The sequence below is a fragment of the Mustela nigripes genome, chromosome 17 (assembly GCF_022355385.1).
Source record: "Mustela nigripes isolate SB6536 chromosome 17, MUSNIG.SB6536, whole genome shotgun sequence".
Taxonomy (NCBI): Eukaryota; Metazoa; Chordata; class Mammalia; order Carnivora; family Mustelidae; genus Mustela; species Mustela nigripes.
Genome location: NC_081573.1, coordinates 2189567 through 2217423, shown reverse-complemented (window position 1 = coordinate 2217423; position 27857 = coordinate 2189567). Strand labels below are relative to the sequence as shown.

Below are 27857 nucleotides of genomic sequence, written 5' to 3'. Positions count from 1 at the left end.
AAACAATATACCTAGGACACCATTTTCCCAGTGCTCTGAAGGTTTAAGGGATATGTGATTATTTTTCTCCAGTCTATGCTATGATTGTCTCCTCTTTATGAATAGGATGATATTACTGTGTATTATGTGTATTACCAAGCTTTGTGACATAGAGGTATTGTTGGTGTTTTAGCTCATGTACTCCATGATACTGCTACTTGGCATTGATTTTGTGTAGCCAGTAGTGTTGTTAGGGCGTTGTACTGACAGGAGCCCTTCTCACTAGTGCATTCCCCAGTCAGCACGCTGTAGGGTGACAAGTCAGCAGAACATCTCATAAGACATCTGTACTCAATCCTAGTGAGCCACCATCACTCCTTTCTTCTAATGCCTTCCTTCCCATGTCCCATAGAGAAGATTCCTCCTCCCCCAGAGCTTCCCTAAATCTGTTTTAGTCAGAATGGCATATTTTGGACATAGACTTGGGACTCTAAAGTACTGTCCCAAGGCCCCAAATGAAAGTATGTGCCCCATGTCCTGCATTGAGGGTGGTTTTCATGTGTCTGTGAGGTACACATGCACATATAAACATGCTATGTATGTCATAGATACCCCATAAGAAAGAGAAATATTTCCCAACTGGAGTGATGTGGTAGCCCAGGAGGAGAAAAAAAAAATATTTCAGAGGAGGGATTAACATGTAAAGGAAGACAACTGTGCTGAGTTTCCCAAGTGACTTCCTAGGTGTTAACCTGGTGATTCACAGACCTGTACCCCTGGGGATAAAAATATATGTTTATAAAAAATAAAAAAAAATAAAAAAATAAAAAAAAAATAAAAAAAATAACTACTACTTGTTTTATGACCTACCTATCTCCAGATCTCCAGTTGTATTCACCCCCATTTTTCTTTCTAGCTACATAGGAACCACAACCGTTCTCTTTTGCCTGTCTTGTGGAGAGCATGTCTTCAGAAGATGCTTAATTGAGATTAGACAGATGGAAAGCCAATGGATATTAAGACATTTAGCACAGGGATGGGGGAATTCAATATAAGTGAAATTTGAGGAAGGCACCATCCTTTGAGAGAAGGACAAGACCTATAAAAAGAAAATGTGAGTAACTCTTTCCCATGTGGGGAGGGAACCAGAGGTGGCTCCCTTTAGTCACTGCAAAGGCACAGGCAGCTCTTGCTGGTGTCAGTTGATGAATACATGTCATGGGGAGAAGAGATGGCTAATGTGGGTTTCTCAAGAGTGGGTAAGTTCTGCCTTATCCTGATGATTTGATTGACCTCCTGCATCTTCCTGAGGACTAATGCTGTTGGCTGTCAGTGATGACTGTACTTTCCCTGCCTAGATCCATGACAAGGGATGGAGGAGGGTGTTTGATGATGCAATCATGTGGGCAGCTTTAAGATGTCACCTGGTAGAATATATGTTTGAGATGAAGAAGCCTTCTGAACAGTGGAAAGGCTGGATCAGCTGGGCATGTGCTGTGGTTGCTCCCTCATTTTCCAGGTAGGTAACTCCAGTCAAGGGCAGATCCAGTGTGGTTGGGAGATCCTTCAGGGAAGATACTTCACTGCTGTGCTAAACCTTCCTCCCTTCTTCAGTGCCATCATGAATGTAGTACTAGGGGTGTCTGGGTGGCTCAGTCATTAAATGTCTGCCTTAGGCTCAGGTCATGAGCCCTGCATTGGGCTCCCTGCTCAGTGGTGATTTGGTTTCTCTCTCTCCTCTGCCCATCACCACCCAGCACCACAAGTGCCTCTCTCATTTTCTGAAATAAAATATATTTCTTAGAGATTTTATTTATTTATTTGACAGAGAGAGGGAGTTCACTAGTAGGCAGAGTGAGAAGGGAAAGCTTGCTCCGTGTTGAGCAGAGAGCCTGATGTGGGGCTGGATCCCAGGACCCTAAGATCATGAGCCAAAAGCAAAAGCCGAACCCTCTGAGTCTCCCAGGCACCCCAGCAGTTGATACAGATAGAGTTGCCTAGGGGCGCCTGGGTGGCTCAGTGGGTTAAAGCCTCTGCCTTTGACTCAGGTCATGATCCCAGGGTCCTGAGATCAAGCCCAGCATGGGGCTCTCTGCTTAGCAGGGAGCCTGCTTCCCCCCCCACCACCCCGTCTCTGCCTCTTGTGCCTACTGCTCTGCATACTTGTGATCTCTCTCTCTCTGTGTCATATAATTAAACAAAATCTTAAAAAAAAAATAAAAAGACTTGCCTACCTAAAATAGACACATGAAAAACTGTTCATCATCATTAACCATCAGGGAGATTCAAATCAACACCACATTGGGATACCACCTTACACCAGTTAGAATGGCCAAAATTAAAAAGACAGGAAACACAAAGGGTTTCAGAGGATGTGGAGAAAGGGGAACCCTCTTACACTGTTGGTGGGAATACAAGTTGGTACAGCTACATTGGAAAACAGTGTGGAGATTTCTTGATAAATTAGAAATAGAGCTTTCCTATGACCCTGCAATTGCACTCCTGGGTATATACCCCAAAGATAAATATATAGGGAAAAGAAGGGCCATCTGTACCCCAATGTTCATAGCAGCCATGGCTACAGTCACCAAAGTGCACAAAGAGCCAAGATGACCTTCAACTCATGAATGGACAAAGAGGATGTGGTCCATATATACATATATATATATGTATATGTATATGTATATATATGTATCTATATATGTATGTATATATACATATATATATACAGTGGTGTATACATTGTGCATATATACAATGGTCCATATATACAATGGTGTATTATGCCTCCATCAGAAAGGATGAATACCCAACTTTTGTATCAACGTGGTCAGGACTGGAGGAGATTATGCTGAATGAACTACATCAAGCAGAGAGAGTCAATTTTCATACGATTTCACTTATTTGTGGAGCATAAGGAATAACATGGAGGACATTGCATGATGCAGAGGAGAAGTTAGTTGGGGGGCATCAGAAGGAGAGATGAAGCATGAGAGACTGTGGTTTCTGAGAAACAAACTGAAGGGTTTGGAGGGGGTGGGTGGGAAGTTGGGTGAGCCGGGGGTGGGTATTAAGGAGGGCACGGATTGCATGGAGCACTGGGTGTGGTGCATAAACAATGAGTCTTCAAAAAGTGAAAAAATAAATTACAAAAAAAAAAAAAGAGTGGTCCACCTGGAGGGACAAACATTGTTTCATAAATATTTAGTCTCTTCTTTCTCCTCTGAATACAATCCCCTCCTTGGAAATTCTAAATCCCACCTCCACCTCCTTAAGTCACCGTGACACAGAAGCCTCACCTTCTCTTTGAGCCTCATGTCTTTCTCAATCCCATACTTAAGAACTTGGTGTTTTTTGTGGGTTTGTGTGTGTGTGTGTGTGTGTGTGTGTGTGTTTTTGTGAAACTGTCTGACATCGTTGAGAACAACACAGGAAAAACAAACTTTCCTCTCCTCACATTCATTCTGTTGTGTGAACTGAGCTCCATGCTTCAGACCCGGAACAGAACGTGCACACAGAGCTGGGGATCAAGGGCAGCCGGAGCTTCATTGCTTTGCCAGCCAAGGAGGCCTCAGCAGGTTGGGGCGTGAAACCTGCAGCCGACCCAGAGGAAGGGGTTGGGGGTTTGTAGGAAAACACTGGATTATGTCTGAATTCCAGAGGAATTGTATCTGTGCTGCCAGTGCTGTTAATCATGTTGTCGGGGTGGAACCAATTCCCAAAACAAAGTGCTGAGAAGTGAGGAGAAGAGGTTTGTGGAGAAGAGAAAGGTTACTTATTTGGAAATGGAGTCCCACTGAAGCATTAATTGCTTTTTTCTGTGTTCAACCTATTGCTTTTTAAGTGGTTTTCATTTCAGTCAGCAAGACAGCTGTTGTAAGAATTCATACTTTACAGTGAGAAACCAGTCAGTATTTTCTGGAATGGCTAAAATAAAGAAAAACCACAACACCCAATTTTCCTGAGAACGCTGAGAATTAGAATTCTTGTACATCGCTGATGGGAGAGTAAAAAGTAGACGGACTGTGGATAACTGTGTGGCAGGTCCTTATAAACAGAAACACTTACTGAAGGGGACTATTTGTTACCCCAAAATATGTCTCCTTGGCCTGAGCATTATTTTCGGCTGGTTATTTTGAATAAAAGGCAGATAAAGGAAAAGCTCTGAAATCCTGTGTTACTTTGAAAGACACATTTGCATTTATATAGTAAAGTTCAGTCTGTCGGGTATCTCCCTTTGTGTAGCAGAAAGAGGCAGAAGGTGTCAGCCTCCTGAAACTCTGATGGTGGAGAAGGCAGGGCTCAAACTCTGCTCCCAGCCCCAGCCATGGTTACCCTGCTTGGCCTGGTCACCTCCCCAGTTCCTTCCCAGTAGGTCACCTGTGGAGTTTCAGGAAGGATCTTCTCTACTGGCCTTACCCTCAGACTCTGTCCCTTGGTTTGTGTGAAAACAACACTGTTGTGTTAATTAAGAGCTCCAGGAGTTTCTCAGGGAGGCCAGAGGGGAGCCAGAGGGTTTTCCTAGAGTGGATTTGCCGCTTTGGTCCTGGAGAGGTGACAGGGTTTCTGCTCAGTGAGATTGGGAGGGTCGGGTCCATGCTGCCCACGGTTCTGATGCTGATGCTGAAGTTGTGAGTGGCGGTGGCAGGGGACCCCTCCCACCCCACAAAGCAGGTGGGGAAAATGCAGGGATGGGTGTCCTCATGGGAGCTCAGTTTCTGAGCTGCTCCTGACGCAAAGGACTGGGAAGTTGGGCCTTTTCTGCATCTCCGAGTCCTGCCCACTGGCGAGTGGTGTGAGGAGAAGGAGCTCTGTTGCTGGATTTCGGGGCATTTTCTCCTGACGCAGCTGTGATTTCCCCCAGATCCCTCGTGAGGACGAAATCTAGAGGTGGAGGCGAAGGCAGAAATGGCCAGTTCTCAGGTGAGCCTGGTGTCCCTACGGAGCTGTGTTCTCTGTTTCTCTGCAGACCCTCGTGTTTAGAAGCTGCAGATGGGGATGCCTTGAGTCTGGGTGCTTCTGACTTCTGCATTCACCTATTTTTAAGATGTGATCAGAAGTGATACTCATGGTTTGTTCTTTAGAATGCTTCTCTATGTCCCAGAGCATTTTGCCCTGACCCCAACCTGGCTTTGATAGGGCATCAGCTGTTGTCTCTTTGAATTGAAGTCCCACGAAGAGTGACAATACTCCTTTGGTGGCAGATCCATAGGGGAAGGTGTCAAGTCCGAGATTCCTGTGTCTGTTGAGGTCTGGTCCTGGGATATCAGAGAGGGAAATCATTTCTCATTCAGGCTCATCTGGATTTTCGATCAGCTGTGTAGCTGGGGAATAAGGAAATGCAGATATAAACTCGGTGGGTCCAGAAAAATTTGGAAATTTCTCATTCTAAAATGTGAGTGTGTGTATCTCTCCACCTTTAGCATGTGAAAGTCCACTAGAGGAGGGTGCCTGGGAATCTCAGTCAACTAAGCTTGGACTGTTGGTCGTAGCTCAGGTCAGGATCTCAGGGTCCTGGACTGATATCCCCGCTTCTGGCTCTGTGCCTAGAGGGGAGTCTGCTTGACATTCTCTTTCTCCCTCTTCTGCTGATCTCCATCTCCTCTAAAGTATAAATAAATCTTGGGGACCAGGGTGGTTCTGTTGGCTAAGAGTCTGCTTTCTGCCTCCAGCTCAGGTCCTGACCTTGAGGACCTGGGATCCAGCCCCACAGTGAGCTCCAAAATCAGCCAGCACCCTCCTCTCCTGCTGCTCCTCTCCCTGTTTGTGCGTTCTCTCGCTCTCTTTGAAAGACATACAATCTTTTTAAACAATTGTATTTATTTGTAAGAAAAGAGTGAGAGCACAAGTAGGGTGAACAGTGGGCAGAGGGAGAAGGCTCCCTGCTGAGGAAGGAAACCCGCCCACCATTGTGAGAGACATTCTTGAGCCAAAGGCTGATGCCCAACTTACTGAGCCACCCAGGCATTCCAATAAATAAAATCTTTAAAAAGAAGGTTATATAGGGGCACCTGGGTGGCTCAGTGGGTTAAGCCTCTGCCTTGGGCTCGGGTCGTGATCTCGGGGTCCTGGGATCGAGACCCACATCAGGCTCTCTGCTTGGTGGAAAGCCTGCTTCCTCCTCTCTCTCTGCCTATGTGTGATCTCTGTCAAATAAATAAATAAAATCTTAAAAAGAAAAAGAAAAGATTACATAAATCTTCAGGAGTTAAAATTTAAAAAGGACTAAACTAGCTATTTCTAGCTCATGGACACTGTTCTGTCTCAGTGTAGTGTCTCTGTCAGTTGCCCGAGGCCCCAGACGAGGGTCCGTGATTGGCTGGAAGCTCATCCCACAGCACTGTCAGAATTCCCCTGAGGCAGGACAAAGGCTGGAGAAGTTAATTGAATACCTAAAAGACCAGCAGGCAGAAGGGCACAGAAGAGCAGGTCTGTAAGGAACAGTGAGTAGGGGTGTTTCTTAAAGGGGAGTTATGGGGAACATGTGAAACCTTCCCAGTTTTGGTCATTGTACTTGGTTTCAGAAGCCCATTGGTTCATTAGGGCCTTGGGAAAGTGGAGGTGGGTCCCCCGCTGGGCCTGTCTGGACTCAGACAAGTGGTCACTGGGGCCCTCCCTCCACTCCTTTGCTCAAGCCCGCTTACCTAAAAGCAGCCTCTACAGATCATATATTGATTGAATTGAGTATGTATATCCAGTGTATTTCCAAAATTAGGCCTATATTCTGAATTCCTGTTTTCAGTCTACAGAAAAGCACCATCAGTGGTGTGTCCTTTGATGTGCTTTAGGCACTGATAGCAATTCGTTTCCATTCAGCTGATATGAACTTCTTTTATTGGCTTGGTGCTGTCTTCCAGATCCTCCCCTGTAATGTATCTATTTTCCCTCCTGTCATTTGTAAGGAACATAGGATACTGAGGAATATGCAGGAACTATCCCAATTCAGGTGCAAACTTCATTCATCTCATTTTCTCTTACTTGTAGGTTTCTCTCTCTCTCTCTCTTTTTTGTTTGGATTAAACATTTTCTCAGTTGAGACAGAGGGAGCACATGAGTGTGGAAAGGGGAAGAAGGAGAAGCAGGTTCTCCACTGAGTGGGGAGCCCAACTCAGGGCTCCATCCTAGGAGTCTGGGATCGTGACCTGAGCTGAAGGCACACCCTTAGCCAACTAAATTATCCAGGGACCCCTTGCTTAGGCTTTCTGATGAGGAGAACAAAGTCAAAAGATGTGTAGATAAAATTAAATTTCCATCAACTTCAAGTCTGGTTCTTTTTTAAAAATTTTTTTAAAAAATATTTATTTATTTATATGACAGAGAGATCACAATTAGGCAGAGCAGCAGACAGAGAGGGGAAGCAGGCTCCCTGATGAGCAGAGAGTCTGATGAGGGTCTCCTGATCCCAGATCCCAGGGATCATGTCTGAGTTGAAGGCAGAGGCTTAACCTACTGAGTCACCCAGGTGCCCCTTCAGTCTGTTGATAAATACCTGAGAAAGGCAGAGTAGGACATTCCTCAGGGAACTCACAACTGCCTCAAGGTTAATATTTTGTTGGATGCAAAAAGCAGCCTTAACTTGACACTAGCCAGACCTCCAGGACCTTGTAATTCCTCTTTAACATATGAAAATTGCTCTGGAAACATCTTGAACTCTATTCCCCAAATATAGGTTGGCCATCATCCTTCAAGCTTATGGCCCACTGATAGATATCTGGAGGGTCTCTTGACTAAAGTGTTGCTAAACAGTGAGTAGCCTCTTCAAAACTCCAGCTGGGAGGCCCTGAGGGTCCTGGAAACTTGCTTCCAAATTCTTTAGAGCCTCCTGCTATTCCTCTCCCCCTCCCCACTTGAAAGAATAGAAGCAGTCACTGCTCACAACTTTCCTCAGTGTTTGTACGATGGCTATCTCAATAATTCCTTCATCATTCAGTCCAGATCACAAACATGTCAGAAATTTCTTGACCATTGGCTCATCTCCCACATCCCAACATTTTGCACTGGACAAGGAGAGCTGTCATCTCTGTGTAGTCGATAGAGTTGACTTCTGGGAGTGAAAGTTCTCAACCAGGCAGCCCCTTGCTCCATAGGTTTTTCTTTAACTCCAAACCCATGTCAGAGAGAAGGAAAGGTCTAATCTGGTTCTAGGTGGTGACACTAACTTTCTGTTTCATCTTAGGGATCATCATGAACTGTGTCAATAGCCACTTGGTGACTTTAGTATTTATTACAGGGACAGCTGACCTTCAGGGATGTGGCCATAGAATTCTCTGAGGAGGAGTGGGGATGCCTGGCCCACTCTTAGCAGGAACTGTACAGGGATGTGAAGCTGGAGAACTACGGACACCTCCTCTTCTTGGGTGACGAAGACTCCTTCCAGATTTCCCAAACCTCACTGAGGGTTTTGTTCTTCCTGTGAAGACTGTCTCTTGGGAGATTTCACTTTGAATGAGGTGAATTCAGATCCAGGCAGAAAGGGAAATAAGTAGGGTTTGTAGATGGAGAGAAAAATCTTCATGATGCTTCCTTTTCAGCCTTGGCTTCTCCTTCCTCAAGGTAACATCAACCCTGATGTAGTTGAGTGGCAGTTCTAAACACTTGGTGGCATAGAATGGCACTTCTCACATCTTAAACTGAAATTTCCCCTTCTTATTACCATGTCTACTACTTGGAAGTGGAGGTCAGGATGTGAACATTGTAAATACCTCCAGTGTGTTCTAAAGGGACTGTTGGGCCATAGCTTTTGGGAAACCATTTTCTAGAATTCTACAGTGTCTCTTTGCTGAACACAAACCTGATGGAAAGTTAGAATTGACAACAATAGTCCTTTTCCTTTTTCCTCATAAACAGATCTCCTTCTGTCAAAGCCAGTCCTGATCATGTTTTTGGAGCAAGAGAAGCAGCTCTGGGATGTGAACAGAAAGGAGACTGGAGGCTTCCATCCAGGTAGGTGGGAATGTTTGAGGCAGATGACAGAGGGGAGGTCCAAGTCTGAAGGAGGAAGGTAGACCTTAACCAGTGGTTTGATTATTTCTCCTTGAAGGAATGTCAGTTGGAGACTTGCCCAGTTTTATGTCTCTCTCTTTCCCAGAGGAACATCTGCTCTCCAATATTATCAAGTTCTTGCGTTCTCTAGGGATTCTCCTTCAGCTTCAGTGATGGTCCATCACATCCAGAGGGAGGGCCAGTAGACTCTCCTTGGAAGGGGAGGACCTCCATAATCTCCCTCCATTGCTGCGAAGGCCCTGGGGAAGTCATCCTATTTCTGAGGACCTGTGCGCTACAGACTTTGTCAATTCTGGTTTTCATCATGGGACAAGTAGGTCAGGTTAGTTGTATGCACAGTGAGGTTTGGTGGGGAAATTCCCAGAACACTGGAGACAGATTTCTAATGTTCTCTGGCTTTTGCTTTCTAATATTATGTAGGGTTTAATCTTAGTCTTACAAAATTGAGTGTCAGTAACTTCAGATAACAAAGCACCGCCCTAAAATGAGAAAATGTACTACTTTATTTCCCTTCAAAATGTCCTTTTTCTTTTTCTTTCTTTTTTCTTTTTTTTTTAACATATAGAAATTTCCACCCTATGAGTTCCATTCCTCAGTGGTGAAGTAATGTAATGTCTCTATTTGTTTCCTAGAATTCCTACATAACAAATGCTATTGGGGAACTAGCACATTTAGAACTTGAACTATTTCCATATAGTTTGTTTAAAATTTTATTTCTTGGGGCACCTGGGTGACTCAGTGCATTAAATCCTCTGCCTTCTGCTCAGGTCATGATCCCAAGGTCCTGGGATGGAGCCCCACATTGGGCTCTCTACTCTGCGGGGATCCTACTTCCTCTTCTCTCTCTGCCTGCCTCTGCCTAGTTGTGATCTCTGTCTGTGAAATAAATAAATAAAATCTTTAAAAAATTTTTATTTTGTTGAGACATAGAGAGAGAGAAATAGTGGGGAAAGGGTAAAAGGAGAGGGTGAAGCAGACTCCCTGCTCATCAGAGAGCCCAGTGTGGGGCTGGATCCCAGAACCCTGAGCTCATGACCTGAACTGAAGGAACCTGCTTGACTGATTGAGCCCCCAGGTACCCCAAACCTCCATTTTGAAATATCCTTGTGTTCAGCAATGCAATGTTGCTTCATTGAAAACTAATCATGAGCTTTTTCTTCTACTTTCCTCAGAATGTATCAGAATTTAACCCCAAATATTAATTTGTTTGTTACCGGAAGAGAATTTTCAGCTCAGTATATTTCAGGACCATGTGAGTATAACTCAAAATGAATGGGCTTTATGCTTTTTGCCAGTAAATTATGTGTGTCTTTGTCTTGTGTTTGTATGTCACACATATGTACCATGTGACCCCTACTTTTTCTCTCCTTGCTGAGTGGTCAGTGAATGTAGTACTATGTCTTGTTGAGTTGTCATCAAGGTAGAGTTAATTTTGGAGTGCCTGGGTGACTCAGTAGGTTGAGCGTCTGCCTTGGCTTAGGTCATGATCTCAGGGTCCTGAGATCAAGCCCCGCAACAGGCTCTCTGCTCAGCGGGGAGCCTGCTTCCCCTCTCTCTCTGCCTGCCTCTCTGCCTACTTGTGATCTCTCTCTGCCTGTGTCAAATAAATAAATAAAACCTTCAAAAAAGAAAGAATTAATTTCACCATGTATTTGTGGGTGAATTTTTATTCTCTCTGCATGAGAGAAAGACTTTTTAGAATTCATAGTAATTCTGAAGCATTTTATACCTCTGTGTCATGTTTCTGTATGAAATTCAAAACATACATTTTATTTTTAATTGTGGCATTAAAACACATGATAGGTCCTGGTACTTTCTCATTGGCTTTTGTGTGTTCTGTGAGTATTTTCATTGTGGTTACCTTAGAGATTCTTTAAAACAGCTTAGTTGTAAATTGAACCATTTAAAACTCATAGTGTCAATTCCATAGAAAACTCTTCTTCCTGTCTCCTCCTCCCTGCACCTACTTTGTTACCGATGTCACAGATTCTTTTCCTTGTGTACTATATGACCTACATTGATGAGTCTTACATTTTTTTTTTTTTAAACAAAACTGTGGGTGTCTGGGTTGCTCAGTGGGTTAAGCCTCTGCCTTCAGCTCAAGTCAGATCTCAGGGTCCTGGGATTGAGCCCTGCATCGGGCTCTCTGCTCAGCAGGTAGCCTGCTTTCTCCCCTCTCTCTCTCTCTCTTTCTTTGCCTGCCTCTCTGCCTACTTGTGATCTCTGTCTGTCAAATAAATAAATACATAAATCTTTAAAAAAAATACTGTATAGCAGAAATAAATGTGACTGGTATCTCATTACAACACTGCAGGTTTGTTTAATTGTCTACGTATTTATGCTCAGCAGAGAGCTCTGTGTTCTCGTGTGGTTGCAGTTTCTGCGTAGAATCCTTTTATTTCATCGAGAGCTTTCCTTTAATGGTTCTCGTAGGACAGATCGACTGGTAAACGTAGAGGGGTCTTTACTTGGGAATGTCTTCATTTCTACATCTGTGGAAAAGAGTTCTGCCCAGTAAAGTATTCTTGGTAGTATTTTTCGATCTTTCAGTACCTGAATAAATTATGCCAGCCCCATTCTTGTTGGGACTGCTGGGAATCCCACTATATCCTTCTAGGAGCTCTTGCACAAGGTGAAGTGCATTTGCCATGCCATGTCAAAAGTCTCTTTTTATCTTTGGTGTTTGATGGGTTAATTACAATCTGTTACTGGGTTCATGTGTTGCCCTTTATCCTATTTAGAATTTAGCAAGCTTGAATTGTCTCTTGTGTCCACAGAGGTCACACACCTGTCCTTATGGGGGCCTCTTAATGTGCATATTGGACCACTCGTTGGTGTCCCTGAGTCCCTCAGACTCTGTCCTTTTCCACCTATTTCTTTGGTCCCCTCAGTAGAGAATTTAGAAAAGGTGTCTTTAAGAGTTTTGATTCATTCTTGTCCTTCAAGACTGTTGCTGATCCCTTAGTGTATTTTTCAATTCAGTAATTGTTCTCATCGGCTCTCAATTTCTGGTTCATGGATGTTACACTTTCTGTCTCTTTGGGTTTATATTTTGGTCATGCTTCATTTTCCCAATTATGTTTCATCACCTGTGTGTTTTCTCTTCTTCCTCCATGAGGATCTTTATGATGGTAATTTGAATTCTTCCCAGTGATTTTTTTTGGGGGGGGGCAATATATGAGTCTTTATTAACTTAGGGCTAGTTTTGGTGATTTATTTTGTTCCTCTAATTGGAGCATATTTTTCTGTTTCTTTTTATGCCTTGTGATCTTTGAGTGGTAATTTGGAATTTAAGAAAATAGCCTGTGGGGTCCAGAATGATGGACTTGCTTTCTTCAGGCAAACACTAATAATAGCAGTTCTGGGTTCTGTCACACATGTCCTGAGCATTTTATCAAGTCGATGCTACAGTAATTTCCTGGTTTCAGGAAGGGGAGTTACTACTTTAGAATGAGTGATCCTCTCCTCTCCCTTTGCCTTCAGCTCTGTAGTCTCTTCCTTATTTGAGCAAAAACTAGCCTTCTGTCTGAGTAGCCACCACACTGCCTCCAGAGGTGCTCTCATTCTTTGTGTCTTCCATGTCAGGCAAGTGAAAAGAAGTCAGATTATTGAAGCTTCAGGTCACTCATTTGTCTCTGCACTGAGGAGAGGAAGGAGTTTTCTCATAGTGTTGCCATGGAAGTTAGGGTGAACAGCCTTGTGGGAAACTGTCCCAATCTTTCCTTGTCTCTTCAATGTCTCTACTTCATTTGTACTTGTGTGGGCGTGCTGTGTTCTCCTAACTGGTTTCTGGAGCATTCTAAAAGGTTATTTGGTCCATTTTTTTCTCCATTGGGGTGCAGAATCCTGGTGGTTCTTATTTCTGTTTCTGTCCTCAGATGGGTATTATTTGGAAGAGAAGATAGACTTGGAAGTGGAAGAAGCCAAGACAGACTCTGTTAGAGTCAGATTTAGTAATGAATAAAGGAAATGTGTGTTGTGTATGTTGTGTCTATGTGTCCCAACACTAACATGACCACAAGCACAGAGGGTTTTTGAGAGTGACTTCTGTGGGAATAGCTCAGGGTTGACCTGGGACTTATTTTCTGCAGAGGTTGTCCAAATTGCCCTGGGTCAGAATCACTGGGAGCACTTGTAAATCTTGAATTGCTGTGCCCATGTCAGTAGCTCTGGGGGTGCAGCCCCTCACCTTTCCTTTCTTACCCAGTCTCAGGTGGCTGTCTAGGGACTAGACCTTGAGAACCTATATCTGGGGACACATTCATAGTTGTGTTCTTCAGGGAAGGTAGTAGCTCATGGGTAAGGTAATGAGATACTCAGTTGTGTCGACTTGGTACTCCAGGAGAGAATGTGGACTCCTGTGTGTTGGGCCTTTCCTATATTGTACCTTGGATGTCTGATCTTTTGTGTCTAGTTCTGAGGATTCAAACAGAAAACCACTCAGTCTATATTTGTGGTATGGGCTAGAATGTTCACTTTGAAATGTCCATTCATGGAAGCTGTTCTGTGTGTGGATGGCTGGGTGAACCATTCAGTATCAAAAAGGGAAGAGAACCCAAACATGGGCACCTTCTAGAATGGTATATGTTCTGTGTGCCTCCTGTTCCTGTGTAGGGCACCCAAATTCAAACCCTGACTCTACCAATAGTGAGAGGCTCCCTGTACCTTCCTTTATCTAAATCATTTCTTTCAGTGAAAGGACAGTAGTATTAGCCCTAATCCATGGAATCTCAAACATTGAATACATTAATAGTAGATAATTCATCAGTAACGTGTGGGACATACAGTGTATGCAGTATGCAGAGGAAAATGTCAGACACTGGTGAATATTTTGGATTTTGTTTTTAATGATTAAAAAGTCACCCACAAGTCATGTTTCATGCTGAATTCTCTCTGTTTGAATGTGAATAGTGCACCTTGTTAAAAATAATAGTCCATGTGCATTTGAAACATGGGAAGTATCTGTCTGATGCCAATTTTCATTGAAATACTGTGGAACTGCTCACTCTGGTATCTGTGACTTCTCCTTTAGTGAATTGTCAGGAAGGCAATTTTTTTTTTTTATTTTATTTATTTGACAGAGAGAGGTCACAAGTAGGCAGAGAGGCAGGCAGAGAGAGAGAGGAGGAAGCAGGCTCCCTGCTGAGCAGAGAGCCCGATGCGGGACTCGATCCCAGGACCCTGAGATCATGACCTGAGCTGAAGGCAGCGGCTTAACCCACTGAGCCACCCAGGCACCCCAGGAAGGCAAATTTGAGTGGTTTTATTCACCATCATCTGAATGTAGCCAACTGTTTGGCATTCCTTCTAGAGGTATCCCATGGACCTCGGCAGCTTCTGCTGTAAAACATGTGCGATCATTTTGGATATAAACTTATTCTCTATGAGCACAGAGGGCTAGACATCTGTCCATGGATACGTGTGGACTCCTGAGTGCCTTCCAAACCTATGCTGGCAACTCCATGATCAGCCGGGGCCAGAGGTGATGCTAAGCATGTGGCGGGACCAAAGGCTATTCTCTGTTGCTCAGCAGGACCATAGGCTGCACTCTGAGGCTTCCCAGGTTCACTGAGGAGGCTCCCTCCTCATGAAGAGCAAGAGGTTATGCTCAGTGCTTGGTCCATGCTGCTGGCTTGGTTTTCTCCCCAGAGGCTGGTTAGAAAGGCTCTTAGGTTGTCTAGGATCTTTGTTCAGGCTTCCAGTGGGGCAGGATTGGAGGCTAGGATCAGCCATGGGAAGTGAATTAGACCTTGCAAAGCTACTCAGAGAACAGAGAATGTTCTAGTTCAAAGCGTTGGCAGGACACCTAAGTCAGTCACAGCTGCTGACAAATCTCCTTAGCCAGGTAGGTTCATCTCCTCTCTGCCCACATCCACATTCCCGTGGATCTCTGATTCATTGACACTACAAGTTGGAGCACTGTCTGGTCTGGCAGCTCTAAGATCTGAGGACTAGTTACTGTAAGCCCTGCCCACCTTCTCCGTGTCTACAGGGTCCCCAGTGGTCCCTCACTACAGACTCCCCCAGGGAAGCTGAAGGCCGAAGCAGAGAGGCAGAGAGGTGAGCTCTCACTGGGCCACCCAGGGAGTGGTTTGCCATTTGGGGAATGCTGGATGTCCACTCTGGTCTGTCTTTTTTATCCTGAAGCCATTGTAGTTCCTCTGGTCCTTGCTAGTGGCACACTGTGTTGGCCCAGGGAACACGCACTGGGATCCACGTGAAATTGCTCCTGTTACACTTCTATGGTTGTCCTTCTTGGTCTCTGGGGTCCCCGGTGCTTCAGCCTCACACTTTTGTATTGAGAATCATGCACTGGTGTCTCATGTGAACAGTTGCTCATTGAGCGAAGGTGGAACTACTTTGTCACCATCTGGATGATGTCCTCCCTCTGTGAGGAACGGTTTTCTCTCTCCCGGGCTAAAAAGAGATGTTTCCCTGAATGCATGTGTTTGTGGGTATGTATTTGTATATATGTGTGTATGAATTTGCACATACAGATGTTTGATATCCAAGAGGTAGAATGTTTAAAACGTGAATTTTTTGATATTGAAACAACATGCTAAGAGAGACAAATGCCTTTCGTGTTAACAATTATTCTATGAGATGTTTATGTTGCCATGCTGCTTATTTGATTGCTTATCACTACCTGAATTGTTTCTTTCTTTCTTTCTTTTTTTTTCATAATTTGATAGTCATTTCTTTAAGTTATAGATACAGGAAAAATGCCAGTGAAATATATTGAAGCATCATTTAGTGTTACCTGGAACGTTTGTTTCATTCATGTTTAATATTATAATGGAGATGTTGGGATTTGGATTGACCATGTATTTTAATGTTTTACTTTATACCTTACCTATTGTTTTGTTTTACTATTTCTGTTTTGTGTTTTCCTGTGTTTGTATTAGGAAAATATAAACTTTCAGTCCTTCTCTGTGACCATTACGCATTCAGTAACGTTGCTTTAGCTAGAAATAAAGGCATGCTTTTTTTTTCTTTTTTTTTTTTAAGATTTTATTTATTTATTTGACAGAGAGAGATTACAAGTAGGCAGAGAGAGAGAGGAGGAAGCAGGCTCCCTGCTGAGCAGAGAGCCCAATGCGGGACTCAATCCCAGGACCCTGAGATCATGACCTGAGCCGAAGGCAGCGGCTCAACCCACTGAGCCACCCAGGTGCCCAAGGCATGCTTTTTTTTTCTTAAGCATGCTTTTTGAATCTGGTCACGGTAGGACATTACATCATACCTGTGATTTCAGTCTGTCAGTACGTGGACATTGTAATGCTTATGTATTTATGTACATCTGGTTTTCATGAGTACATTTTTGTATTTAAAGTAAAGTCACGTGTGCATAAGAGAAGTGAAAACCACTCAGTGGAATTTCACAAACTGTTCACATCTCTCCAAGCCAGTGAGATCAGAACACAGAGTACTGTCCTCTAACATTCCCTCTGAGCTCCTCAGTAACCCTCCCCCAAACTTGGCAAGGCAAGTTTTTCACCTGTAAGGCAAGAGGTTGCTGTGCTCATTTTGTACTTTGGAGTACATTTTGTAAATGGAGTCAGGCAGTGCGGGCTCTTGTATTTGGCTTTGTTTCTGTCTATTTGTGAGTTGGTGTGTATTCCCATGTATTACTGTGCATCATTCATTAGAATGGACGGGTCCCCGGGAGGCAGGTTGTCACAGTCAGTGAAGCATCTGCCTTCAGCTCAGGTCATAATCCCAGGGTGTTGAGATTCAGTCCTGAATGGGTCTCCTTGCTCATCAGGGAGTCTGCTTCTCCCTCTGCCTGCTTTGCCTGCACACCTCTCACTCTGTGCTCTCTCTCTGACAAATAAATTTTATACACACACACACACACTTATTTTAAATTAACATATAATGTATTATTTGTCCAGGTGTACAGGTCTGTAAATCATCAGGCTTACACATTTCATAGCACTCACCATGGCACATACCCTCCCCAGTGCCCATCATGTAGCCACCCTTTCCCTACCCTCCCAGCCCCAGCAACACTCAGTTTATTTTGTGAGATTATGAGTCTCCTATGCTTTGTCTCCCTCTTCATCCCATCTTGTTTCAGTTTTTCCTTCCCAACCCCCATGACCCCCACCCAGCCTCTCATATTCCTCATATCAGAGAGATCATATGATAATTGTCCCTCTCTGGTTGACTGATGTAGCTCAGCATAATACCCTCTACTTCCATCAACATTGTTGCAAATGGCAAGGTTTCATTGCTTTTGATGGCTGCATAGTATTCCATTATATACATATACCATATTTTGTTTATCCATTCATCTGATGATGGACATCTAGGTTGTTCCCATAGTTTGGTTACTGTGGACATTGCTGCTAAAGCATTCAGGTGCACGTACCCCTTCAGATCACTACATTTGTATCTTTAGGGTAAATACCCACTAGTGCAATTGTTCAGTTGTAGGGTAGCTCTATTTTCAACTTTCTGAGGAACCTCCATACTGTTTTCCAGAGTGGCTGAACCAGCTTGCATTCCCAGCAACAGTGTATATAGGAAGATTCCCCTTTCTCTGCATCCTTGCCAACATCTGTCATTTCCTGACTTGTTAATTTTAGCCATTCTGACTGGTGTGAGGTGGTATCTCATTGTGGTTTTGATTTGTATTTCCCTGATTCCAAGTGATGTGTAGCACTTTTTCATGTAAACAAATAAAATCTTAAGAAGGAGAAGGAGAAAAAGAATGCTCCAATTCCATTGTGTGAATACCAAGTGATTGCATCATTCTACTATTAATGGGGGGAGGGTTCTCAGTGCAGACTGTCATGAATGGTACTGGTATGTAAAATCTGTAATTTGTCTTTTACTAGCACATGCATGCATATCTGCTGGCTATTTATATGGGACTGGATTGTTGGTAAATAGGTTATATATGTTCAGCTTTAATAGATGCTATCATGTTCTTTCTCTAACACTTGTGTCCATTTTCACATCCACCAGCAGTGCATGGGGATTCTGGCTTTTCCACATTTTGGTAGGTTATGTGATTTTGATGTTGGGTTCCTGGTTCATACATGATGATACTAAGTCTGGGTTTTATTTGCTTTTTTGCTGGTGTTGTCTTTCTCTGTTATTACAGAGTTGGACATGAACCATGGGATAATCTCTTCTACAAGGTGTCTAATGAATTCTTGTGGTCACCTTTTCGTTACACTTTTTTCTTCAATCTTTGTAGGGCTGTATATTGTGAGAATGAGTCTTTTGTCCCCATATCTCAGTCTACCTCTATTTCTATCTTTTGAGCTTGTGATGCAGAAAAGTTTTTAATTTTGTAATCTCATTCTTCATTTCACATTTTGTGGTTAGTGATGTTTTTTCCCTCGTCTTAGAAATTTTTTCTTATACCCTACCACAGAGACTGAATCCTTTGTATAATCCTCTATAAACACATCATTTTGTGTAAAATTTAAGTAAGAAATGGATTATAAGTTACTGTGCTCTGTGGTTTTCTTAGTGTCTGAGGTTTTCTATTTTTTCCCCCAACACGTCTAACAGATTGAAATGTATTCTGGAGAAGTTGAACTATGTTTTCTTTCCATTTTCTTACACAAATCATTTTTTTTCTAAAGACTTTATTTGAGAGAGATAATGAACACAAGTTCAAGGGAGGGCCAGAGACAGAGAGACAAGCAGACTCCCCACTGAGCAGGGAGCCCCAGGCAGGGCTCTATCCCAGGACCCTGCATCAGGATTCAGTTTTTAGGCAGAAGCTTAACTGACTGAGCCACACAGTCTTTCCTACACAAGTCATGTCTTGATATGGATTCACACAGGCAAGATCTTAGATGCTGACTTCTCCGTTAAATTAACTCTATGTATTCTTCCTCTAGTGGTGTTAGCAGCCTCTCAGGACCAGTTGTGGTGTCACAGACCATGCATGGGCCTCTGTGCTCAGATGAATGATTATTCCCGTTTTCCCACAGCAGACATGCCTCCAGGAGCTGGGCAGTTGCCATAGGCTTTGTGTTGCAGGCTGTCCCTGCAATCGTGGCAACCTGATAGATGTCGCTCTTTACTTCACTGGAGGTAGGATAAGTTCTATAGCTTTTATTGCCAAACAGGGAAACATTGGACATTGTCTGTAATGGAGTCTGACCCACACTGATAGCTTTTGGGTTAAAGATTTCTGCCATGACATTGGATGCACACTTCTTTGTTAGGTTGACAGAGTGGCCAGGGATGTGTCCCTGGTGGCACAGTGTGCATCTTGGGGGTCTTCCAGACCCTCACAAATGGCCCTATGGCTGATGGTTGGAAGCATCTTAAAGTCAAACCTTCCAGGTACATTGACTTTGTGATCTACACTGCATGTGACTGTATATCACTGCCAGGTGAGCAGCAAAAGATCATGAAGGAAAACATATTGGTTGCTGTTGTGGATATGTGCCCCAAATCATATATTCATATATGTGCCTTCTACAGACTTTTAACTATTCCTTGAAGTCATGTGGTGATGTCGTGATCTGCAAAAGCATTTCCTTGATTGATGTTTTAATTGTACTTGTCATTCCACTCATGTTTGTGTATAAAAAGGCTTGGGAATATAGTGAACACATCTGGCTCTTGGGTAGAGGACAAATAAGTTCATTGTACAGGAAAACAGATGTCTCCTTCCATGGCCAAGGATCAGGCAGCTATGCTAGATATTCCTTAAAGACACTGGGGTGTCCTATGCTCAGAGTGTCCAACACAAACCCACTGCATGTGCAGCATCTCCCTTATCAGTGGGGGGTGGGCAGTTGACAAGTGAAATTAGTGTGATGAAGAAGTTTATGGTGTTTGCTGTGTCATGAGCCATAAGACACTTGGACTTTCATCTGGGAACCTCCTGTCTTCCACCAGTACTGGGAGATTGTTACAGAACAACAGATTAGAGTGTGGAATGTGTGTCATCTTGGAATTTTTATATTTCTTAGGATTCTCCATGAGCTTTATTCAAAATAAAATAGATATTAATAGGTCTGTTTCTTGTTTGTTTTCTTTTAAATTATTTATTTATTTATTTAACAGACAGAGATCACAAGTAAGCAGAGAGGCAGACAGAGAGAGAGGAGGAAGCAGGCTCCCTGCTGAGCAGAGAGCCTGATGCGGGGCTCGATCCTAGGACCCTGAGACCATGACCTGAGCTGAAGGCAGAGGCTTAACCCACTGAGCCACCGAGGCACCCTGTTTCTTGTTTGTTCATTTATGTTCTTGTTTTGATTGTATACATAAGTGAATATATATGGTATTTGTCTTTGTCTAAGTTACTTGACATCGCATAATACTTCATGGTTCAAACCACGTTGTCATAAATGACAAGACACAATGAAAGAAGCAGAAACAGACCTGTAAGTACAATGAGTAGCCTAATTGTTACCAGTGTGGAATGGAGAAGGAAGATAGGCAACATGAGGAAATGGGAATGCGAAGTATAGTCTTGCAGTTATGGAATAATTAGTCATGGGGTGAAAAGAATACAAGGAACTTCTCAAATGTTATCTGGATAGCATTCTATGGTACAAGATGGTAGCTGCTTGTGGTGAGCACAATAGAACCCACAGAGTTGTTGAATACCCATGTGGTACACCTGAATTAGTGGAACATTGTCCATTATACATTAATAGAAAAGAAATCAAGATGGATACTGAGTAGCATATACCTATGTAGATTAATCTAGTGTCCTAAGAAGTTGCAGGTAAAGAAAACTAACCCTGCTCTTCCAAAGAAGCTAATCCTAAGTATTCACAGTAGGATAAAGTCCTAGGAAAGCAAACTGATCTGTATCACAGTGGAGATAAAAGTTTCTTAATGTAGAGGGGAGGGGATAGGGAAAGTGAAACGTCTGTCCAGCAGTGTGAAGAAGTGAACTAGAAGACCAAGAAGAGCCAGTGGTCTTCATAGACTGAGCAGCCCAGGGGGTACATGGAAAAACAGTCATTTCTGTGAGAGCTTCTTAACTCCATTTCCTTGAGTGTGATCTCTGTCATCTCTCAGCATTGAGGAGTGTGATAATGGCCACAGGTTTCAGAAAGTCTTTTCTGTGTAAGTGGATTCAGGGAAGACCAGAAAGTGCAACCAGGTTGTATAACTGTGCTCATTTTAGGCAAAGTCAGTTTTCAGAAGGAAGCCTAGGTTCAAAGAAGTGATCCTGTAGGCTGAAGCCATGGGTATTAGGAAAAAATGCAGGGGAAACCTGAAATTGATAAAGGCCACGGATGCAGTGGGGTCTAAGCTACAAAATCCAGGGTTGCAGCCAGAAGCAGATTGCACCTACGTTTCTCGTTAAAGATGGAGCTATTTCCATGAATACGGTGGCGTGGTGAATTGAAAAAACAAAAAGAAGAGGAGGTACAGAGAAAATTTTATAGGGGTAGAGTTGCTTGAATGAAGAGGGAATGGAAGGGAAGGTCTCCATGCTCACCTCTATGCTCTTCCCGCTTTTTAGGAACCTTTGAAACTCTTCATCGTGATTCAGTCCTGGAATTCTGTGGGAAGCATGCATTGTCAATGTAAGACATCAGTGGCACATTTGTGAAAAGTAGGAACTCATACCTCACCCAAACATCCAAATCGGAATATGAATTTTAATAGGAACTTCAGTTCATTGTCATACACATGAACATTGCAGACATGCACATCTAGCTCAGCCAGACTCTTCCATTATTCTACTCCTGATGTCATGTCTATAGGACATTAGTTTGATATCTGTGCCTTGTTGTATGTCATAAATCAGGATATATGCTCTTCACTTCCCAGATTATTTTAGGTATGAGTTATCCCATGACATCCTTGTAAATTTAGGATGGATTTTGATCTTTGGGCACAAATGGCATTGGAGTTTTTGTAGAGATTGCATTTTGTGTAGATCGCTTCAAGATTTATTATGTTTCAATTATTCCAGTGAAAGAACATAGTTAGGTTTCCTACTTATTCATTCTTTGATTCCTGCACAGTATATTGCACTTTTCATTGTTTCTGGTTTGACCTCTACCATTATGATAAATTGGAAGGATGTTGGTGGGGGAAGAGGTTTGCTGTAAATGTATGATATTTCTGTTTTGGGAGTTGTTCTTTGTTGTGTAGAAACAAAACTAATTTTTATGTGTTGGCTTGTGTACAAGCTTTATAAAATCCATATGAGTTTTAACAGGATTAAAACAATAAGGATTACCAGGAGAAGCAATGGCAGTGGAGTAGGAGGACCCTAGACTTGTGTGTCCTGTCATGAGTACCACTAGGTAACTGTCAGGTCATCCTAAATGTCCCAGACATTGGACTAAAGAGTGACAGGAGAAACTCCCCAAGTAAGAGGAGAGAAGAGGCCACATGGAAGATGGCAGATAGTGTGGAGACATGGTTTAGGGAGGAGAGGAATATAGCCCCACTTAGTGAAGACACTGGCTGGCTGCCTTGCTTGCACCAGGCCCCACCCCCTGTGATCTGAGGGGACTTCCTTTCTCAGTGAGGCTTGTCTCAGGCTCAGCAAGGTAAGCCCCTGCCCACATCATGTCTCCTGAGCAGAGATTTCTGCAGGGCCTCAGCTCTGATGGAGATGACATCCAGTCTCCTTTCTGGAGCAGACCAGAGCTCACCTAGTTCGAACTGGCCACATTCAGGTCAGGGACCAAGCACTGCCCATAGAAGGCAAGGAGAGCCCCTGCAGATTCTTGGCCTGAAAGAAACAGCAGGACCCTTCACTGGCTTCTCCAGTGTAGAGACAGGATGGTACAGACTCTGACAATGCCAAGATGAAAGAATTTATCTGCAACATAACAAACAGATAAGGCCAAGGCCAGAGATAAAAGGGAAACAGAGAGTAGTAACATGCTTGCTGGCTCTGCCCTCAGTGTGATGCCTGCTTGTGATTCCCTCTCTGCCTCTATAGCTCCCTCTTATATTCTTGTAATTCCATTCTCTCTCTCTCTCAAAATTTTTAAAAATCAAACATAGGTGAACAATTTAATAAGCAAGATTAGAAGCAGGTTTGATGTAAAGAGGAGACTGGAAGAAGCAGAAAAATGACTTTGTCATATAGAAGGCAAAATAAAGGAAAATACTGAATCTGAACAAAGGGATGGGGAAGACTCATGCAACATGGAATTTATTTAGGGAACTCATTGCCTTCATCAATGTAAGAGTCCCAGGTCTTGGGCTTTTCTGTGCTGGGAGAGTATTGATTCCAAATTCAACTTTCCGGATTCTTACTGCTTTAAGGAGATTTCCAATTTCTTTGGTTCAAGGTTAGTACATCAGTCTTAATAACTTGTCTATTTTTAGGAATTCTCTCATTTTTCCCCCTAAAATTACCCTATTTGTTGCTAAGTAATGCTTTACAGAGATAAAGCACTGCCAGTTTTATTGATTTTGTTCATTGAAATGGGTATTACTTTCAGTGTTGAGTTAGTGTTAATCTGCTATTTTATTTCTTTCAGATTTTTCTTTATTTCTTCCTCTGCTCTACTAAGTTTCATCAAAATTTCTTCCTTTATTAGTTCCTGTGGTGGAAATTAACTTGTTTATTCCAATATTTTTTCTTAACTCTGTATTGTATAACATGAAGGAATTGGGAAATAGAAAATCTAGTAGGGAAAAACTGGCAGAAATAAACAATAAACAGTTACCAAAAACAGTAAAAAATTTAAAACAATGATTTTTAGGGATTTCTGTAATCATGTCATAGTGGGATTAGAGATAGTTTTAACTTTTTCAATTTAGATTCCTCTACTCTATTTTTGGTTGCATAATTGTTCTGACTAGAGTATCCTGGACTATACTCAAAGGCAGTGGTGGGGTCACTTCATTACCTGCTGATCATAGAGGAGAAGCTAAGAGACTGTCCCTACTGAATATGTTTCAGCTTTTCACACATCTATGGCATTGTTTACATTGAGGGGTTTCCTTCTCTCTCTACGTTGAGTGCTTTTAGCATGACACGTTGTCCTGTGTGCCCATATTTGAATTCTGTCTCCCTTAGTATGATCATATCATTTTTTTTTTATTTTTAAAGATTTTATTTATTTATTTGACAGAGAGAGAGATCACAAGTAGGCAGAGAGTCAGGCAGAGAGAGAGAGAGGAGGAAGCAGGCTCCCTGCTGAGCAAAGAGCCTGATGCGGGGCTTGATCCCAGGACACTGAGATCATGACCTGAGCTGAAGGCAGTGGCTTAATCCACTGAGCCACCCAGGCCCCCCTGATCATATCATTTTTGATCTTCATTCTGTTAATGTGGAGGCTTGAATTTATATTTTTTTCTATATGTTGGAGCACCCTTCATTCTAGGACCATTTTGCACTTGATCATCTTGTAAAAAGGGAAAATGTTCTGTTGATTCAGATGGCTATTTATTGTGGGCTTTGAGTGAATATTCCTCACAGGCTGTAGTTTGTAAACTTTGTTTTTAGTAGTGTCTTCATCTGGCTTGGATGAGCTGGTAATGCTGGTGCCACAGACAGAGTGTTCTGCTAGTTTCTGTGATCTTCACACCGTAGAAATCTTTGAGGAGACTTGAGGTATAGTTCCTTCAGTGTCAGTTTGAATATCCAGTGAACTCATCGGGATGCAGTTTTTGTTTGTTGGAGTTTTTTCTTTTATTCATCTTTAATTCTGGTTCATGGATGTAGATCAGTTGAGATTTATTCTGCTTTTCTGAATGATGGAGTCTCTATTGGTTAGACCTTTTTTGAAATTTGTACTTGTCTTTTACTATTAGTTTGTGGACACTGATTATCCATTGTTCCTCTATAATTACTTTTATTCCTACAGTCAGTTATACTGTGTCTGTTTTCAGTTCTTTACCTTTCATTTTAGTAGGTCTTTCTCTACAATTCTTAATTTAGTTCATGGGTTGTCAATGTTGTTGATATTTTCTGCCATAAACAACTCTTCCTGTGCTTGATATGTTCCTATTTTTACTGTACTCTATTTGGTTCTGTTCAGTTTTCTGTTTCAATATCGATCATTCCACTAATTTTGAGCACATGTGACCCTTTTTCTGATTGATAGAGATACAGGAAAGTGATTTCTGCTACACCCTGACCATAAGGCAGAATTATCTATTAGACTCCATGCTCAGTACATTATATGCCATTTTGTATGTCCATGGAGAAATGAAGTCCTGATGACTCTTTCTCAGCCATTGTTCTGATACTGTCTGATTGCCTCAATGCTTCTACATTAGAAGTCTTCAGTATATTTTTCTGAATGTAGTAAGTGCAATGGTTTTACTTTTTTTTTTGGTATCTTTCAGCTCTATGGTCACATGACACTCAGAGCTTCCTGCTACAGTGGAGCATAGAAAGTTCTTTCCAGAATGGATCAATGCACAGATAGAAACACAGTGCTGTTGAGATTTTACACTTATGCAGAGACTGGGTCAATGATGGGGACAGTGAAGAGCATCAGTGAAATCCTGGATGATACAACCAAACCAAGGCAGTTTCCCTTAATGAGAATGTCAATGCCCCAAATAGTGAAGGATATAAACTGCTGCAGAAAACCTCTTTTTTTAAGTCAAATGTTTCTGCAGAGCACTGTGTTTCTGTCAGCACAAGCTCCAATCAAATATTCAGTTATAGCGATTTGTGGACAGACCATTTGGAAAATCTAAAAAGTAACCTAGTTCATGCTGAAAATAATGATTTGAGCCATTTGGAAGATAGGATTGGCCTGTCCTTTCAGTCAACTATTTCTGATCATCAGAGATGTAGAAATGAAGGAACAAATTGCTCAGTGGCATCCATTCGAGAGGGGTTTCACAGAGGTGTCAACCGTCCAGAATGACCAGAGGGTTTCCACTGGAGTCAGAATTGCTGAGTACACTGAATATCAGATAACATTGAACCAGGGCTTCAGTGTTCACCGATATGTCAGGGCTAGGTTTGCAGAGAACCATTATGAATGTGATAAATGTGGGAAAGGCTTTCATCCAAACTCTAACCTCAGTATACATAATGGTTCACCATTTGGGACACAGTCCTCATAAATATAATGAATGTGGGAAAGCTCATAACCCATCCTCCAGTGTTAATGATCATCAGAGAATTTGTGAGGGAAAAAGCCCATTCACATCTAATAAACCATGGATCATGTTTAGTCAGTCATCAAGCCTAAACATCAATGAGATAAGCCCTTGGGAAAAGGAAACTTACATTTTTAAGGAATGTGGTAAATTCTTTGAATGCCACTCAACACTATCTCAACATCCGCGATGCATACTGGAGAAAAATACACAAATGTGAAGAAGGTGGTCCAACCTTTAAGGACTGTTCATCAATAAATGGACATTCGCAGATCTATTCTGGAAATAAACCCTGCAAATGTCAAGAATGTGGCAAGGCTTTTAACAATCACTCAAGTCTTAATAGACATCACTAAATTCATATTGCAGGGGAAAACTACAAGTGTAATGAATGTGCCAAAGCCTTTAAATCCTGCTCGAAACTTACTCAACATCACAGAATTCATAGTGGAGAGAAACCTTACCAGTATCAAGAATGTGGCAAGACCTTTAACAAGAATTCACACCTTACTTGACATCTCACAATTCATACTAGAGAAAGACCTTACCAATGTGAAGAATGTGGCATGTCTTTCACGCAGAGATCAAATCTTACTAAGCATCACAGAGTTCATACTGGAGAGAAACCTTATGAATATCAAGAATGTGGCAAGGCCTTTAACCACAGCTCAACCCTTACTAAGCATCACAGAACTCATACTGGAGAGAAACCTTATGAATATCAAGAATGTGGCAAGGCATAATGGAAGCTCAAACCTGATTCAACATCACAGAATTCATTCTGGGAACAAACCTTACCAATGTCCAGAATGTGGCACTACCTTTAAACACAGCTTAAACCTTACTCAACATCACAGAATTCATACTGGAGGAAAACATTACCAGTGTTGAGAATGTGGCAGGGCCTTTATCTTCCATTTACAACTTATTCAACATCACAGAATTCATACTGGAGAGAAACCTTACCAATGTCAGGAATGGGGCAAGGCCTTTAACCAGAGGTCATACCTTACTGAACATCACAGAATTCATACTGGAGAGAGACGTTTCCAATGTCAACAACATGGCATGGCTTTTAACAAACACCCACACCTCACTCGACATCACAGAATTCATACTAGGGAGAAACCCTATAAATAATCAGGATTGTGGCAAGGCCTTTAACTGGAGCTCATGGCTTACTCAACATCACAGAATTCATACTGGAGAGAAACCAATGTCAAGAACGTGGCAAGGCCTTTAACCAGCGCTCAATCTTTACTTGCCATCACAGAACTCATACTGGAGAGAAACCTTATCAATGTCAAGAATGTGGCAAGGCCTTTTGCCATAATCAAGGCTTACACATCACAGAATTCATACTGGAATGAAACCTTTCAAATGTCGCTAATGTGGCAAGAGCTTTAACCAGAGCTCAACTCTTTCTGAACATCACAGAATTCATACTGCAGAGAAACCTTACCAATGTCAAGAATATGGCAAGGCCTTTAACCACAGCTCAAACCTTACTACCCATCACAGAGTTTGTACTGGAGAGAAACGTTACCAGTGTCAGCTGATGAATAATGTGGCCAAGCCTTTAGCAGGAACCCTTACTGGACGTCACAGAATTCATACCCTAGAGAAACCTAATCTGACTTACAGAGAAATAAATGTTAGAAAATGCCTAAGGACTGGTCCCTCCTCACTCCATATGAGAGATTTTATATAGGAGAGTAAGTGTACAAATACTAAGAATGTGTCTGACCTCTCACTGCAACTCCCAAGTTACTTAACCTCGCAGTTATCATCTAGGAGTAAAAGTATGAAATGTAAATGGCCAGGCCTTTAACTTGAGTTTT

The 27857-nt window shown here is 42.4% G+C and overlaps 1 pseudogene; it reads left to right on the top strand.

The window, feature by feature from the left end:
• Nucleotides 1-1379: 1379 nt before the first annotated feature.
• On the top strand, nt 1380-27259 carry LOC132005845 (zinc finger protein 501-like; annotated as a pseudogene).
• The last annotated feature ends 598 nt before the right edge of the window (nt 27260-27857 follow it).